We start from the raw sequence: 19,913 nt of genomic DNA on the forward strand, positions 1-19,913 counted from the left end.
CCAGTCATTTTCACCCAACAAATACTTAAAAAAATAAATGGCTGGTTTGTTTCTTTCATTTGGAACTAAAAAGGACCCTGTATTAAAATGTCTAAGTTACAGCTTCCCAGTAGTCTAGGGGGTCTGGATTTTCCAGACATCAAAAAATATCAATTAAGTTCCTTTTTATCTTATGTGGTTGACTGGGTTTGCAGAGATCCCTCCTCAGTTTGGCTGGACATTAAAGCTTCACAAACAAAATGCCCTCTTATTAATTAGCTTTTTCTCAATAAGATGAAACTAGTTAAGGAATTTTGTTGCATCCAATAACAATTAATACAGTCAGGATTTGGAGGGCGGTATGACAAATTGTGGAAAATATCTCCCTTCACTCCAATAACCGGCAGTCCAGATTTTCAGCCTTGCATAATGGATTCTGGATTTAAACTTTGGATTTCTAAGGGTATTTTCCATCGAGGAGATTTGTTTGATGAAGGAACGATGATGTCTTTTAGTCAAATAGTACAGAAATTTAACATACCCAACAAGGATCTTTATTGTTTCTTTCAGATAAGAGATTATATACAGACTGATTTCTATAGTTCTGACATAGAAAAGAGAGTGTTTTGTTCTAAGGGTGAAGTCTCCAACAGTACTTTTTACAGCATCCTGAGGGAATGTTCTTGTGGAGAGGCTGAACAGCTGGGAAGGATCTGGGAAGAAGAGCTGGGAGTAAAAATTACAGCTGAAATATGGGAAGACATCTGTGATAATGCAAAGAAGATTTCAGATTGTAATAGAACTAAAGCATCGCAACTCAAAATTCTGCATAGAGCCCATCTAACTCCAGATCGTCTCTCGAAATTTAAGACGGGGATTTCTCCAATGTGTTTTAAATGTAAAGTAAATACTGGAACTCTCACCCATTGTTTTTGGACTTGTCCCAAACTTCAGGCATTCAGCAGTGATATTTTGGGTGAAATGGAAAAGATTCTGAAGATGGAGCTTGAACTGGACTCAATGTCTTTTCTCTTAGGCTTACCCGGCAGTCGTATTATTAATGCACATCAGAAAAAAGTTATTAATATTCTGACTTTTTGCGCGAGGAAGAACATTTTACTTTGTTGGATATCCGACAAGGCCCCTGGACTTTCTGTTCGGCGTAAATTAATCATGGAGTACATTCCTTTGGACTTTTTAACATGTATGGTACACTCAAAAACAAATAGTTTTCATAAAACATGCAACCTTTTCTACAATATGTAGATGTAAACCTGTCTGCTATAGTAATAAGGGCTTTTGTATAGGATGTGTGGTGATGTCTATACTTTGATGGAAGTGTTCTGATAGCTGATATCTGTGAGGGGAAGAAATGTAAATGTACCTGGAAATTGAAAGTGTTGTTATGCTGAGCAAAAAAAAAATAAAAGTTCAACAATATATTTCTTAAAGAGAAATTACAGGCTGCGGATTGCAGTGAATATAATTCAGAGGAAGTACGAGTAGAATATCTAGCAGTTTTGTAAACTACCACAAAACTTTGCCATATATTGCTGGCATCATCTTTGGAGAGATGGTCGTGTTTCACCCATATACCTGTAAACTTTACCTATCCATGTACCTATTTGTTGTTTAAATGTTGTTAATGTACCTGTTTCAACCACTTCGTCTGGTAGCTCATTCCATATACTGGCCTGGTCATCCCAGTTTGAGGTAACAAGTTAAATCTTAGTTTGAGATATTTTGCCAAACATAAGAAATCTACTTACAAACTTAGAACATAGAACAGGACAGCAGAGGAACAAGCCCTTCATCCCACAATGTTGTGCCAAGCTAAAGAAATTAATAATCAAATAGCCAACTAAACTATTCCCTCGTGACTACATAATGTCCTTGTCCCTGCAGTTTGTTCAGATTCATGTGATCATCTAAACATCGCTTAAGAGTTCTGAATAGATTTGCCTCTACCACCACTCCAGGCAGTGCATTCCTGGCACCCAACATTCTCTGTGCAAAAAAAAACTTGCCTTTCACATCTCCTTGAGAAACTACCCTCCCTTAAATGCATGCCCTCTATATTAGACATTTCAATCCTTGGAAAAAGATACAGTCTATCTACTCTATCCATGTCTCTCATAAACTTCAATCAGATCTCCCCTCAGCCCCCACTTCTCCAGAGGAAACAACCCAAGTTTGTCAAACCTCACAGTATAGCACATGCCTCCTAATCCAGGCATTATCATATAAACCTCTTCTGTACCCATTCCAAAGCATCGACAAAAAAAAAATTACGGGAATCATATGAGGGGTGATTGATAAGCTTGTGGCCTAAGGTAGAAGAAGTAAATTTTAGAAAACCTAGCACATTTATTTTTCAACATAGTCCCCTCCTAAATTTACATATTTAGTCCAGTGGTCGTGGAGCATACGGATCCCTTCTTTGTAGAAGTTGTCCACAGCGGGGTGAATTGATAAATTCATGCCCCAAGGTAGAAGGAGATAAGTTATTAACTTCAAACTTTCTGCATAATCACTCAAAGAGTTGAACTGCACATGTATGTAACGAGAGCGTCTTAGACCTCCAGGTGGTCCACAGCAGGGGTGATTGATAAGTTTGTGGCCTAGGTAGAAGGACATGAGATATACAGCTCTCTTTACATGCACATGCAGTTCAACTCTTTGAGTGAAAATGCAGAAAGGTTGAAGTTAATAACTCATCTTCTTCTACCTTAGGCCACAAACTTATCAATCACCCCTGCTGTGGACCATTTTCTGGAGGTCCAAGATGCTGACGTCTACAAAGAAGGGATCCGTATGCTCCATGACCACTGGACTAAATGTGTAAATGTAGGAAAAATAAATGTGGATAGGTTTTCTAAAATTGATTCCTTCTGCCTTAGGCCACAAACTTATCAGTCACCTCTCGTATATAGGCCCCCATATAGTGGCCAAGATGTGAGGCTGAGATTGCAAAGGGAGCTGGAAAATGAATGTAATAAGGGTAATGTCATAATCATAATCAGGAACGTCAGTATACAAAGGGATTGGGAAAATCAGGTTGGTATCTGATCGCAAGAGAGGGAATTTGTTGGATACCTACGAGCAGCTTTTTAGAGCAGCTTGTGCTCAAACCTGCTAGAGGAAAGGCTATCTTAGATTGGGTGTTGTGTAACAACCCTGATTTTATTAGTCAGCTTGACAGAGGAATCCTCAGGGGGCAGTGATCATAATATGATTAAATTCATACTGCAATTTGAGAGGGAGAAGCACAAGTCATGTGTATCAGTATCACAATGGAATAAAGGTAATTACAGAGGTGTGAGAGAGGAGCTTATTCAGGTGGTTTGGAGGGAGATACTGGTGGGGATGATGGCAGAACAAAGGTGGGTGAAGATTCCGGGAACAGTTCACAAGGCACAGGATAGATGTCCCACAGAAGAAGTTGTTCTCAAATATCCCACAGAAGAAAAAGTTCTCAAATGGCAAGGATAGGCAACCGCGGCTGACAAGGGAAGTTAAGGACTGCATAAAAGTGAAGGAAAGGGCATAACAGGTAGCAAAAGTGAGTGGGAACTGGGATGACTGGGAAGTTTTTAAAATTCAACAAAAGGCAACTAAAAAGGCTGTAAGCAGGGAAATTTACTGTGGAAGACACTAGCTGTATGCCAGAAGTCCATGATTGTCAGCGAGCAGGAGTGAGTGCCATTGTTATTACAAAGGGAAAAATGTTAGGCAAACTGAAAGGTCGTAAGGCGGATAAGTCACCTGGACCAGATGGACTACATACGGAGTCCTGAAAGAGGTTGCTGAAGAGGTAACGGATGCATTGGTCATGATCTTTCAAGAATTACTTGATTCTGGCATGGTCCCAGAGGAGTGGAAAATTGCAAATTCACTCCACTCATTAAGAAGGGAGAAAGACAAAAGAGAGGAAATTATAGGCCAGTTAGCCTAAACTTAGTGGTTGGGAAAGTGTTGGAGTCCATTATTAAGACTGAGGTTTCAGAGTACTCGGAGACTAATGATAAAATAAGTCAAGGTCAGCATGGTTTTGGTAAAGGGAAGTCTTGCCTGACAAATCTGCTAGAATTCCTTAAGGAAGTAAAAGCGCAGTGGACAAAGGAGAGGTAGTGGATATCATTTACTTAGATTTTCAGAAGACATTTGCTGAGGTCCCACACATGAGGCTGTTTAACAAGATAAAATCTTAAGGTGTTACAGGAAATGTACTGGCAGAATAGAGGGATAGCTGACAGGCAGGAGGCAGTGAGTGAGAAGTTGCCTATCCTTGCCATTTTCTGCTTGGCTGCGAGTGACTAGTGGTGTTTCTCAGGGATCAGTATTGGGACTGCTAGTTTTTACATTGTTTGTCAATGATTTAGATAGTGGAATTGATTGTTTTGTTGGGAAGTTTGCTGATGATATGAAGATAGGTGGAGGGGTAGGTGGTGCTGAGGAAGCAATGTGAATGCAGCAGGACTTAGACAAATTAAAAGAATGGCAAAGATGTAGCAGATGGAATACAATGTTGGGAAATGTATGGTCATGCATTTTGGTGGAAGGAGCAATAGTGCAGACTATTATCTAAATGGGGACAAGGTTCAAACATCAGAGGTGCAAAAAGAATTGGGAGTCCTCATGCAAGACTCCCAGAAGTTTAATTCACAGTGTGAAGAAGGCAAATGTAGTGTTGGCATTTAATTTAAGAGGAATAGTATACCAGAATCGGAATCAGGTTTATTATTACTGGCATGTGATGTGAAATTTGTTAACTTAGCAGCAGCAGTTCAATACAATACATAATCTAGCAGAGGGAGAAGAAAAAATAAGAAATAAAATAAAACATAATAATATAGAAACAAGTAAATACAGCGGGAGGAGAGAGAGCAGCGCACCGCGTGTGCGCATCCCTCCGATAAAAAAATGATATCGTGTCCATTAAATAGGGGCCATGGACAATTCTGGTTTGATGGAGGATGGATGTGAAAGCACAGAGGAACATCTGGAGAAATTTCTGAAACACTCGTTCGCTGCTGTCGTTACTGCGTGGTCGGGAATCTTCCGGAGGGTAGGCCTCAAAATCCCCTGCTTTGCCTGCTGTTGGCGACCGAGATTGAGGTTGAATCGTTTGAAAAGCGATGGCGCTCAGTACTCGGTGTCGGGGAGCTGATTCGGAGGCGCGAAGTTTTCGGATGACTCAGAGACGGATTGTGGTCGGGTATGGCAGGGAGAGTTTTTCTTCCTTCTTCCGTCTGTGTGAGATGTAGGGCATTTGATAGACTTTGAACTTTTACCATGCTCATGGACTTCTTCATCAAGTTATCGTATTGTTGCTCTGTTGTAACTATATGTTATAATTATGTGGTTTTGTCAGTTTTTTCAGTCTTGGTCTGTCCTGTGTTTTGTGATATCACACCGGAGGAAATAATGTATCATTTCTTAATGCATGCATTACTAAATGACAATAAAAGAGGACAGCGTGTCTTCATAATCTAAATCAATTATGTATATTGAATAGATTATTAAAAAATGCAAGGAGATAATGCTGAACCTTTATATAAAAACAAGGAGATAATGCTGAACCTTTATATGACACTGGTCAGGCTGCATTTGGAGTATTATCAACAGTTTTGGGCCCCACATCTCAGAAAACATGTGTTGTCATTGGAAAGAGTCCAGAAGAGGTTCACAATGATGATTCCAGGAATGAAGGAGTTAACATACGAAGGGTGTTTGACAGCTTTGGACCTGTATTCACTGGAATTTAGAAGAATGCAGGGGGATCTCATTGAAACCAACCAAATGTTGAAAGGACTAGATAAGGTGGCCGTGGAGAAGATGGTTCCTCTGTTAGGTTATCGAGAACTAGAGGGCACAGCCTCAAAATTGAGCAGTGACCTTTTAGAACAGAAGTAAGGAGGAATTTTTTTTAGTCAAGGAGAGTTGAATCTGTAGAATGCTCTGCCACAGACTGTGGTGGAGTTCAAGTCCGTGGGTATATTCAAAGCAGAGGTTGATAGATTCCTGACTGGTCGACGCACCAAGGGATATGGTTAAAGAGGGCTGGTTTATTTGTTTGACTCGGATCCAAGATCAACCATGATGTAATGACAGAATGGACTCGATAGGCTGAATGGCCTAATTCTGCTCCTACGTCTTGTAGGTATCCTTTCTATAATGGGGTGCTTAGAACTGTATTCAATACCCCAGATGCAGCCTAAGCAAAGTTTTATAAAGCTGCAAAATAATTTCCTGATTTTTGAACTTAGTGCATGCCATGTGCCTTTTTAAATACCTTATTAACCTGTGTTGCCACTTTCAGGGAACAATGAACTTGGACCCCAAGATCCCTCTGCACAGCGACATTGTTAAGGGTCTTATCCTTTACAATGTACTGTCACTTTCTTTATATTTGACCTACCAAGGTGCAGGACTTCACATTTGTCCAAGTTAAGCTCCATCTGCCATTTCTCTACCATATCAGCAACTGATCTATATCCTGATGTATATTTTACCAGTTATTTATGCTATCAATAACACCAGCAATCTTTGCATTATCTACAAACTTACTAACCCATCCATTTGCATTTTCATCCAAGTCATTTATACACATCACAAATAGCAGAGGTCCCAGCACGGATTCCTGAGGATCATCTTTAATCATAGACTTCCAGCTAGAATAAGTCCCTTCAATCATTACTCTCTGTTTTCTATAGGCAAATTCACATGAATACCATGTATCTTAGTCATCTGGATGAACCTCCAATGAGGGACTCTTTCAAATGCCTTCTAAACTCCTTGTAGACAATACCCACAGCTCCACCTTCATCAATCACCTTTGTCACCTCCTCAATAAGCTCAATCAAGTTAGTAAGACATGACTAGCTCTGCAGAAAGCAATGCTGGCTCTCCCTAAATAGGTCATAGTTTTCCAAATGCTCATAAATATTATCCCTAAGAATTCTCTGCAATAACAGATGACAGTAACTATTGATGTGAGACTCAAAGATCTATAGTTTCCTGGACTAACCCTGGTTCCCTTCTTGAACAATAGAACAACTTTAGCTACTCAGCAGTCCTCCAGGATCTTGCCTGTGGCTGGAGAGGACACAAAGATATTGGTCGTCTCCAGCAATTTCTTCACTTGCTTCTCTCAATACCTGGGGTATATCCCATCAGGCCGTGAGGACTCATCCACCTTAATGCTCATTAAGATAATCAATACTACCTCCTCCTTTTCTTTGAACTACCATAGCAAATTAATACTCTTGGCATTGATCTCCCTATCCGCTATGGCCTTTCTCCTTGGTAAGTACTGAGGTAAAGCACTCATTAAGGACCTCACTCACATCCTCCACATCTAAGCATGTGTTCCCACCTTTACCCTTGAGTAATCCCACCCTCTCCCTAATTATCCTTTTGCTCCTAATGTATAATGCCTTGGAATTCACCTTAATCCTACTTGCCAAGGACTTTTCATAATCTCTCCCAGCTTTCCTAATTCCTTTCTTGAGTTCTTTTCTGGCTTCTTAATAATCCTCAATGGCTTTGTTTGATTCTAGCTTCTAAAGCTTTACATACATCTCCTTTGTCTTCTTGACTAAATTCCTCACCTCCCTTGACATCAGTGGTTCTCTTACCTTGCCATCCCTGTCCTTCTTTCTGACTGGAATATACAGTAACTGTTCTGTACTCTCTGCAGTTGGACTTTAAACGCTTTCCACATGTCAGATGTGGACTTGCCCAGAAACAGCTGTTCACGATTAACTCTCCCTAGTTCCTATCTAATGCTCTCTAATTTGCCCTATTCCTGTTTAATAATACTCTCTCTATCTGCTCACCCATTGAAAGACTGGTCACCTGGCCAGGCTCATTACCCAACACCAGATCCAATGCAGCCCCTCATCTTGTTAAATGATCTACATATTGATCTAAGAAATCTGCCTGGATGCACCTAACAAATTCTGCCCCATCAAAACCACTTGGACTAAGAAAGTCCTAGTTTATATTAGGGAAAATGAAGTCCCAAATGACAACAACCCTCTTGTTTTTACATCTTTCCTTAATCTGCCTGCATATCTGTTCCTCACTGTCTAGGTGCCTATGTCTAGGTCTCTGTGGTATATTCTAATTAGGATGATTGTACCTTTCCTGTTATTAAGTTTTACCATATAGACTCAGTGGATAAGCCCTCCATTATATCCTTTCAGAGTGCAGCTGTGATATTGTCACGGATTAGTAGTGCAATTCCACCCCCCGCTTTATCTCCCTCTTTATCTTTTCTAAAACATTGAAACCCTGGTGTATTAACCACCCATTCCTGTTTCTCTCTCAACCAAGTCTCTGTAATGGTAGGTCCATGTACACATCCATGCTCTAAGTTCATCACCTTTACACATAATACTCTTAGCATTAAAATATACATCCTTCAAGCTGTCCATCGTATCATATTTAATACTTTGCTCCCGCTTGTTTATGTTGGATCCTACACCTACCTTCCTCTCTGTAGAGTACCATCTATTTCTTTTAGCGCAGTAAATCTAAGCTCTAATTATTGACTGATAACTTACCCATGCATATTGATTTGTTTCCCTCTCTGCAAAATGAATATGTAAGCTAACTTCACCACCAACTGCATGTCTTTACTTATTTGATATGTGGTTGTACAGACAAATAAAAAACTGTTGACAAGTACAAACCTGAATGTCAGTGAATATCACCAACTGCGCCAATAGTATGAGATGATAGAGCTCAGAGGAAGGGAAGGAGGTAGTGAGAGGAAAGAGTGAACCAGTACAGAGGAGACAGTTACTGATGCTAGCACAGGGATGCATGAGTGACAGTGCACAGTGAGAGTCGCACAACTAGCAAAGCTAAGGTGAAAATAAAGTGCCAATGGCCTGAGTTGAGAAAGTTAACAAACTTGACAGTGCTAATGAGGACTGGGAATCATATATCGAGATGGTTGAACTGTATTGTAATGCTAATGATGTGAATGAGGAAAAGGAAGTCTCCACACTTCTTAGCGTAATGGGTGTTGAAATGTACACTGTGTTATACGATTTTACATCACTTGAGCACAAAACCACTAGTAATAGCTAAGAATTTTAGATTTCACAAAAGGAACCGGTCAAAGGATGAAAGCATTTCTGAATACATTGCAGAACTGTGCTATCTTTCCCAATACTATGACCTTGGAGATGGATTTTCTGTTGAATTAAGAGACAGGCTTGTATGTGGCATGCATAGTCAAAGCATTCAAAAGAGGCTACTGTCAGAATGAGATCTAATGTTAGAAGGGGCATTGACTATTGCGATATCAATGGAGACAGCAGCAAAGGGCGCATCAGAACTACAGAAAAAGAGTTTAGAATGTGAAATGCACAAAATGTTCCTGAATGGTGCAAAAAGCCGACAATGTTTTCAACATGGCAAATCCTCCCATGATGCAAATGACTGTTGTCCCAAAATAAAGTCTGCAGAAAGTGTCAAAGACATGGTCTCATAGTGAGAGTGTGCAAGTCAGACTAAAACCACAACCAAAGAGAAAAAAACACAGAGTGAGAAGTTTCACACACAAAATGAAACAAATGAATAAAGTGACTGCATATGAAACTGCATCAACAGCAAGAGTCTGACAGAGGTGAATTGTCATGTCTACAGCTGCATAGCATTACTGAAGCAGATCACAAAATCATATGGATCACAGCAGAGGTGTCTGGTATAAAACTGAAAATGGAGCTGGATACAGTGTCAGCTTTGCCTGTAATTTCAGCTGCTGACTACAACAGACTGTTTTCTAAGCTACCATTAGAAAAGACCTCGGTGATGCTAAGGACCTACACAGGTGAAAATGTGTCTCTCAAAGGCAAACTGAAAGTGAATGTGATACATGGGGGCAAAATATAGCAGTTGGAGCTTTATGTGTTGAAAGTGGAGAGCTAGCACTTTACAGGCATGAGAAAAATCCAATCAGACTGGCACAAAATCAAAGCTCTCAATAAACATCATCAGGCAGCTGCAGTCCAAATGGTAGCTCTAACCAGACACAGTCACAGCTCCTTGATGCTAATGAGATGGTGTTTGTGAAGTGTATTGATAAACTGAAAGACATGAAGGCCAGAATTGAACTGGATGAAGCAGCAACACCAGGATTCCATAAAGAGCATCCAGTACCTTACGTACTACGTCCTAAAGTGATGCTGAACTTCAAGGTTGAGTGGAACGATTAGGCCATACCAATTTTCCCAGTGATCAACAAAGGGAAAGCCGGAGCTGTCTGTATATGCGGGGACTTCAACGTGAGCATACCCATGCACATTGGTTTGTTCTTCTCTCTGCAAAGTGAATATACAAGTTAACTTCACCTCCAAGTGCATGCCTTTATGTATTTGATATGTAGCTGTACAGATACAATACTCTCCATCCCTCCACTTTCTTACTAGGACTTCTGGTCCCCATCCCTCTGCCAAACTAGTTTAAACACTTCCGAGTACCATGGGCAAATGTTTTAAAAGTACAATTAATGGGCAGGAAAGGAGATAAGGAGATAGAAGGGAATGGGGAATGGTGAAGGTGGGGAGCATTACCAGAGGTTTGAGAAATTGATGTTCATGCCATGAGGCTGGGGACTACCCAGACAGTATATAAGGTGTTGTTCCTCCAACCTAAGTGTGGCCTCATTGTGGCAGAAGAGGAGACCAAGAACAAACATGTCAGAATGGGAATGGAAGTGGAGTTAAAATGGATGGCCACTGGGAGATCCTCCTTTTTCTAGTGGGCAGAGCATAGGTTGTTAGCGAAGGTGTCTCCCAATCTAAGTTGGGTCTCACTGACAAACAAGAGGCCACACTGGGTGCAGTTGATGACCCCAGCAGACTCACAGGTCGAGTGTCACCTTACCTGGAAGACTGTTTAGGGCCCTGGGTGGTAGAGAGGGAGCGGTGTAGGGGCAGGTGCAACACCTGTTCTGCTTGCAAGGATAAGTGCTAGGAGGCATATCAGTGGAGAGGGACAAATGGACAAGGGAATCACTTAGGGGAGCAATCCCTGTGGAAAGTAGAAAGTCGGGGGGAGGAAAAGATGTGCTTGGTGGTGAGATCCCGTTGGAGACGGCGGAAATTACGGGGAATTACGAGCTGGACGTGGAGTTGGTGGGCTGGTAAGTGAGAACAAGTGGAACCCTATTTCTGCGGGGGTGACAGGAAGATGAGGTGAGGGTAGACATACATGATTGCACTGCTCCTGGGAAATGCTGTCCCATTCTGCCCTGCAGAGCTGATGTACGGTTAGAATGACAATAAAGTTTTTTGAATCTTGAAATGGACAAGATGCGGTTGAGGATAGTGTTGATAGTGGAGGAAGAAAAACTCCTTTCTTTGAAAAAGGAGGCCATCTCCTCAGTTCTGGAATAAAAAGCTTCATCCTGAGAGCAGATGCGGTAGAGACGTTGGAATTGAGAGAAGGAGATGGCATTTTTTACAGGAAACAGGGTGGGAAGAAGTATAGTCTAGGTACCTGTGAGAGTCAGTGGGTTTATAAAAGACATCAGTGGATAAGCTGTCTCCAGAGATACAGACAGAGCAATCGAGTAAGGGGAGGGAGGTGTTGGAAATTGACCAGGTAAATTTGATAGCAGGTTGGAAGATGGAGACAAAGTTAACGATGTCTCACTGTTGATCCATCTCAACTTCACCACTCTTCTCTCCAATTCCAACCTCACTACTTCTGAATATACTGCTCTCCACTCTCTCCGCACTAATTAACCTCACCATTAAACCTGCAGGTAAGGGTCCTGTAGTAGTCTTGCAGTCTGACCTCTATTTTCCTGAGGCCAGGTGACAACTCTCAGATATCTCCTCTTACTTAACCCTTGAACAGGACTCCACTAAGGAGCACCAGGCCATTGTCTCCCACATCATCACTGATCTCATTAACTCTGGGTATCTCCCATCCACTGCCATCAAACTCAAAGCTCCCTCACCCCGCACCTCCTGTTTCTACCTCCTATCCAAGATCGACAAACCTGCCTGTCTAGGTAGACATATTGTTTCAGTTTGTTCCTGCCCCCTGAACCTATATCTGCATACCTCGACTCAGTTTTATCCCCCCAGTTCAATCCCTTCGTACCTACATCCGTTACACAGCATATGCTCTTGATCTTTTCAATGATTTCAACTTCCCTGGCCCTGATCATTTTATTTTCACTATGGATGTCCAGTCCCTAAAACCTCCAACCCCACCAGGAAGGCCTCAAAGCTCTCCGCTTCTTTCTGGGCACCAGGCTCAACCAGTTCCATTCCACCACCATTCACCTCCATGTGACAGAACTTGTCCTCACTGTCAATAATCATTCGGCTTCTCCCACTTCCTTACAAAAGATTCAAAACCAAAAGCAGTGGTGCCACCAATACCCCCTACAGTTCGCCTACCGACACAACTGATCAACAGATAGAAACATAGAAAATAGGTGCAGGAGTAGGCCATTCGGCCCTTCGAGCCTGCACCACCATTTATTATGATCATGGCTGATCATCCAACTCAGAACCCCCCCCCAGCCTTCCCTCCATACCCCCTGATCCCCGTAGCCACAAGGGCCATATCTAACTCCCTCTTAAATATAGCCAATGTACTGGCCTCAACTGTTTCCTGTGGCAGAGAATTCCACAGATTCACCACTCTCCGTGTGAAGAAGTTTTTCCTAATCTCGGTCCTAAAAGGCTTCCCCTTTATCCTCAAACTGTGACCCCTTGTTCTGGACTTCCCCAACATCGGGAACAATCCTGCGTCAAGCCTGTCCAATCCCTTTAGGATTTTATACGTTTCAATCAGATCCCCCCTCAATCTTCTAAATTCCAACGAGTACAAGCCCAGTTCATCCAGTCTTTCTTCATATGAAAGTCCTGCCATCCCAGGAATCAATCTGGTGAACCTTCTTTGTACTCCCTCTATGGCAAGGATGTCTTTCCTCAGATTAGGGGACCAAAACTGCACACAATACTCCAGGTGTGGTCTCACCAAGGCCTTGTACAACTGCAGTAGTACCTCCCTGCTCCTGTACTCAAATCCTCTCGCTATAAATGCCAGCATACCATTCGCCTTTTTCACCGCCTGCTGTACCTGCATGCCCACTTTCAATGACTGGTGTATAATGACACCCAGGTCTCGTTGCACCTCTCCTTTTCCTAATCGGCCACCATGCAGATAATAATCTGTTTTCCTATTTTTGCTACCAAAGTGGATAACTTCACATTTATCCACATTAAATTGCATCTGCCATGAATTTGCCCACTCACCCAACCTATCCAAGTCACTCTGCATCCTCTTAGCATCCTCCTCACAGCTAACACTGCCACCCAGCTTCGTGTCATCCGCAAACTTGGAGATGCTGCATTTAATTCCCTCATCCAAGTCATTAATATATATTGTAAACAACTGGGGTCCCAGCACTGAGCCTTGCGGTACCCCACTAGTCACCGCCTGCCATTCTGAAAAGATCCCGTTTATTCCCACTCTTTGCTTCCTGTCTGCTAACCAATTCTCCATCCACATCAATACCTTACCCCCAATACCATGTGCTTTAAGTTTGCACACTAATCTCCTGTGTGGGACCTTGTCAAAAGCCTTTTGAAAATCCAAATGTACCACATCCACTGGTTCTCCCCTATCCACTCTACTAGTTACATCCTCAAAAAATTCAATGAGATTCGTCAGACATGATTTTCCCTTCACAAATCCATGTTGACTTTGTCCGATGATTTCACCGCTTTCCAAATGTGCTGTTATCACATCTTTGATAACTGACTCCAGCAGTTTCCCCACCACCGACATTAGGCTAACCGGTCTATAATTCCCTGGTTTCTCTCTCCATCCTTTTTTAAAAAGTGGGGTTACATTAGCCACCCTCTAATCCTCAGGAACTAGTCCAGAATCTAACGAGTTTTGAAAAATTATCACTAATGCATCCACTATTTCTTGGGCTACTTCCTTAAGCACTCTAGGATGCAGACCATCTGGCCCTGGGGATTTATCTGCCTTCAATCCCTTCAATTTACCTAACACCACTTCCCTACTAACAAGTATTTCGCTCAGTTCCTCCATCTCACTGGACCCTCTGTTCCCTACTATTTCTGGAAGATTATTTATGTCCTCCTTAGTGAAGACAGAACCAAAGTAATTATTCAATTGGTCTGCCATGTCCTTGCTCCTCATAATCAATTCACCTGTTTCTGTCTGTAGGGGACCTACATTTGTCTTTACCAGTCTTTTCCTTTTTACATACCTATAAAAGCTTTTACAGTCAGTTTTTATGTTCCCTGCCAGTTTTCTCTCATAATCTTTTTTCCCCTTCCTAATTAAGCCCTTTGTCCTCCTCTGCTGAACTCTGAATTTCTCCCAGTCCTCAGGTGAGCCACTTTCTCTGGCTAATTTGTATGCTGCTTCTTTGGAACTGATACTATCCCTAATTTCTCTTGTCAGCCACGGGTGCACTACCTTCCTTGATTTATTCTTTTGCCAAACTGGGATGAACAATTGTTGTAGTTCATCCATGCAACCTTTAAATGCTTGCCATTGCATATCCACCGTCAATCCTTTAAGTGTCATTTGCCAGTCTATCTTAGCTAATTCACGTCTCATACCTTCAAAGTTACCCCTCTTTAAGTTCAGAACCTTTGTTTCTGAATTCCACCATATTATGGTCACACTTACCCAAAGGGCCTCTCACGACAAGATTGCTAATTAACCCTTCCTCATTGCTCAAAACCCAGTCCAGAATAGCCTGCTCTCTAGTTGGTTCCTCGACATGTTGGTTCAAAAAACCATCCCGCATACATTCCAAGAAATCCTCTTCTTCAGCACCTTTACCAATTTGGTTCACCCAATCTACATGTAGATTGAAGTCACCCATTATAACTGCTGTTCCTTTATTGCACACATTTCTAATTTCCTGCTTAATACCATCTCCGACCTCACTACTACTGTTAGGTGGCCTGTACACAACTCCCACCAGCGTCTTCTGCCCCTTAGTGTTACGCAGCTCTACCCATATCAATTCCACATCTTCCCGGCTTATGTCCTTCCTTTCTATAGTGTTAGTCTCTTCTTTAACCAGTAACACCACCCCACCTCCCCTCCCTTCATGTCTATCCCTCCTGAATATTGAATATCCCTGAACGTTGAGCTCCCATCCTTGGTCACCCTGGAGCCATGTCTCTGTGATCCCAACTATATCATAATCATTAATAACAATCTGCACTTTCAATTCATCCACCTTATTACGAATGCTCCTTGCATTGATACACAAAGCCTTCAGGTGCTCTTTTACAACTCTCTTAGCCCTTATACAATTATGTTGAAAAGTGGTCCTTTTTAATGCTTGCCCTGGATTTGTCGGCCTGCCACTTTTACTCTTCTTCTTAGTACTTTTTGCTTCTACCCTCACTTTACACCCCCCTGTCTCTCTGCACTGGTTCCTATCTCCCTGTTGTGAACTAACCTCCTCACGCCTAGCCTCTTTAATTTGATTCCCACCCCCCAACCATTCTAGTTTAAAGTCACCTCAGTAGCCCTCGCTAATCTCCCTGCCAGGATATTGGTCCCCCTAGGATTCAAGTGTAACCCGTCCTTTTTGTACAGGTCACGCCTGCGCCAAAAGAGGTCCCAATGATCCAAAAACTTGAATCCCTGCCCCCTGCTCCAATCCCTCAGCCACGCATTTATCCTCCACCTCATCGCATTCCTACTCTCCCTGTCGATGATGCAATAGCCACTGACTGTACATACCACCCTTACACATCTGGAGAAGAAGAATGCTTATGTGAGAATGCTGTTCTTGGACTACAGTTCAGCATTCAACACCATAATTCCATCCAGGCTCGACAGAAAGCTCAGAGACCTCAGCCTTGACCCTGTCTTGTGCAGCTAGATCCTGGACTTCCTGTCAGGTCGCCAGCAGGTGGTAAGAGTGGGCTCCCTCATCTCCACCCCTCAAACTTTCAACACAGAGCCCCTCAGGGCTGTGGACTAAGTCCCTTTCTCTACTCCCTGTATACCCATGACTGTGTCACCACCCACAACTCTAATCTGCTAATTAAATTTGACAATGGCACTACATTGATTGGCATAATCTCAAGCAATAACAAGGTGGCCTACAGGGAAGAAGTCGTCTCTCTGACAGAACGATGCCAAGAAAACAACTTCTCCCTCAATGTCGCAAAAACAAAGGAGCTGGTTGTGGACTATAGGAGGAATGGAGACAGGCTAATCCCTATTGACATCAATGGATCTGGGGCTGAGAGGGTAAACAGCTTTAAATTCCTCGGCATCCACATCACTGAGGGCCTCATGTGGTCTGTACACAACAGTTGTGTGGTGAAAAAGGCACAACAGCACCTCTTTCACCTCACTCTATCAAGGAAGATTGGTAGGGGCCACCAAATCCTAAGAACTTCCTACAGGGGCACAACGGAAAGCATCCTGACTGGCTGCATCACTGACTGGAATGGGAACTGCACCTCCCTTAAATGCAGGATTCTGAAGAGAGTAGTGCAGACAGCCCAGCGCATCCATAGTTGTGAACTTCCCATGATTCAGGACATTTACAAGGACAGGTGTGAAAAAAGGGCCTGAAGGATCACTGGGGACCCAAGTCACCCCAACCACAATCTATTCTAGCTGCTACCATCCGTGAAATGGTACCGCAGTGTAAAAGCCAGGACCAACAGGCTCCGGGACAGCTTCTTCCACCAGGCCATCAGGCTGATTAACTCACGCTGATCTGAGCATATTTCTACATTACATTGACTGTTCTATTTGTTATAAGTTATTATAAATTACTGTGATTGCATATTGCACATTTAGACGGAGACAACGAGAAGATTTTTACTCCTCATGTAGGTGAAGGATGTAAGAAATAAAGTTCAAATTCAATCCAATTCAATTCAATGTAGCCATGGGCACTCATATGGGTCCTGGCTATGCCTGCCTTTTTGCTGGCTACATGGAACAGTCTATGTTCCAAGCCTACACTGGTGTTACTCCCCAACTTTTCCTTCACTATATCAACATCTGCTTTGGTGCTACTTCTTGCACCCATGTAGAGCTCGTCAAATTCATTAGCTTTGTCTTCCACTTTCACCCTGCCCTCAAATTTACCTGGTCTATTTCCAACACCTCCGTCCCCTTTCTCGATCTCTCTCTCTCTGTCTCTGTCTCTGGGGACAGCTTATCCACTGATGTCTTTTGTAAACCCACTGACTCTCACAGATATCTGGATTATGACACTTCCTGCCCTGTTGCTTGTAAAAATTCCATTCCCTTCTCTCAGTTCCAACCTCTGCCGCATCTGGATGAGGCTTTTCATTCCAGAAATAAGGAGATATCCTCCTTCTTCAAAGAAAAGGACTTCCCTTCCTCCACCATCAATGCCGCCCTCAACCACATTTCATCCATTTTGCACTTGTCTACCCTCGCCCCATCCTCCTGCCACCCCTACAGGGATAGGGCTTCTCTTGTCCTCACCTAACACCCCACCAGCTCCTGTACATCATCCGCTGCAACTTATGTCATCTCCAAAGGGATCCCACCGCCAAGCACATCTTTCCCTCCACCCATTTCTGCTTTCCGCAGGGGTCACTCCCTATGTGATTCCCCTGTCCATTCTTCCATTCTCATTGATTTTCCTCCTCGTATTCATCCTTGCAAGTGGAACAAGTGCCTCACCTACCACTATACCTCCTCTGTCACTACCATTCAGGGCCCCATCCTGTCCTCCCAGGTGAGGTGACACTTCACCTGTGAGTCTGCTAGGGTCATCCAGTGAATTCAGTGTTCCTGGTGTGGCCTCCTGTATATTGGTGATACCCAAACTCAATTGGGAGACCCCCTTCACCAAGGACCTACGCTCTGTCAGCCAGAAAATGTGGGATCTCCCTGTGGCCACCCATTTCAATTCCACTTCCCATTCTGTTATGTCAGTCTATGTCTACTGTCACGATGAGGCCACACTCATGTTGGAGGAGCAACACCTTATATTCCGTCTGGGTAGCCTCCAACCAGAATGCATGAACATTGATTTCTTGAACTTCCAGTAATGGCCCTCCTCTCCTTCACCATTTCCCATTCCCATATCTCCTTACTTTCCCATCACCTTTCTGGTGTTCCTTCCCCCTCCCTTTCTTTCTTGGTCTCTGTCCTCTCCTTTCAGATTCCTCTTTCTCCAGCCCCTTATCTTTTTCACCAATCAACTTCCCAGTTCTTTACTTCACTCCTCCCGTCTCCTGGTTTCACCTATCACCTTGTACTTCTTCCCTCCCTCCCCCCACCTTCTTACATCTGACTTCTCATCTCCTTGTCCAGTCCTGATGAAGAGTCTCGGCCCGAAACACGGGCCGTTTACTCTTTTCCATAGATACTGCCTGTCCTGCTGAGTTCTTCCAGCATTTCATGTGTGTTGCTGTTATTGTAACCGTTTATTTTTCAAAAACTGATGCACTCACCGGGACTGCAAAGATTTCAAAATGAATCATCCAATGCACCATGTTCTCAGAACCATCTAGCTGGCATCAGGCTGGGCTGAGATGTTTCCTGTGAAAACATCTCACTGTGGTTGGGTTGCTAAAAATTCATTTGCTGCTTCATTTGGCAATAAAGATAATCATTTTGTACCTTTTTATTATGGATAGGGTTTAAAGAATCAAAGCAGCACTGCATGCCATGTTGTAACAGAATTTTTGTTTCTGCCTTTTTGGGCATGAGTGCCAGAAGTTTACCCCCCTGTATGAGTACCCACACAGTCACAAAATAATATTAGCACAAGTCCCTGAGTGACATGGCCCAAAGTTTGATAGGTTGGCATAGAGTGCGAGGTACGTTTATATAAGACAGCATAATGTTACTGACACTATTATCATAAAACAGTTGTATAAATATGTGAAACATCAGCAAGAAAAGTTGAGAAGTATTAAGTGCAGGAGGAGAGTGCATCTGTGAGTTGGGGAGCTGGGGTGGTGGTGGGATGGCATTTAGATGGGGTGTACACGTGTGCTGGGTGGCAGCAGGGTATTAAGAACTCTTAACAGACTGGGGGAAGAAGCTGTTACTCAAACTGACAGCTCTCGTTCTTATGTTGCAATTCCTTCTGCCTGACGGCAGGTCAAAGAGTTAGGAAGGGTAGGAGGGGTCTTTGATAACTCTGGACCACATAGTCACACAGAGAGTATAAAAGACACCACATAGTCAGGACTAGAACTCAGGATTGTCTCTGTGCAGCTGGAGCTGTGATGTAGTCGAATGGACTGCTGCTCGATGAGCTAAATGCCCTCCTTTTGTTTCGTAATCCATAAATAGCAGGACAATCCCTATCTTAATAGCAGCTGATAGAGTGGATATGGTATCCCTGAAGCTCAGTGATTGGAATTCAGTCCCTCTCAGGGTATCTTTTAATTAGATGTTATCAGATGATCACTCTCAGGGTTCGTCAGGCTCACAGTTCCTGTAAAACAGAACTGAAGCTTTCAATTATCATCAAAAACTAACTTCATAAGCCTTTGGTCATGTGTTAGCTCACCACAAGAGCGTTCATCGTGCTGTTGGCTTTCAGAAAACATGCAGCGAATTTTCCAAGAAGCAGAATACTCAGCTGGTGGTGTACACACAAAGAAAGAGTTTGAATCTTGTTTGATTTGCTCTCTTAAAGTGTCTTCAACATGGTGGAGGCAAATAACATGTCCAACAATAACATCCTGCAGACAGTCCACAAAACTACTACTTCTGCTTCTTCTCCTTTCAAGTATGATTCTACTACTCAGCTGCGTGCAATTGGAACCTGGGATTTACATTTTGATGGTGTGTCTTTGGGCTGTTTGAGCGATCTGGGATTTGCCTGTTTCTGAGGGAGTTAGGTGAGGTTTGGAGTGGCGTGGGCGGCCTAGTGG

This window comes from Mobula birostris, chromosome 4 (assembly GCF_030028105.1).
Source record: "Mobula birostris isolate sMobBir1 chromosome 4, sMobBir1.hap1, whole genome shotgun sequence".
Classification (NCBI taxonomy): domain Eukaryota; kingdom Metazoa; phylum Chordata; class Chondrichthyes; order Myliobatiformes; family Myliobatidae; genus Mobula; species Mobula birostris.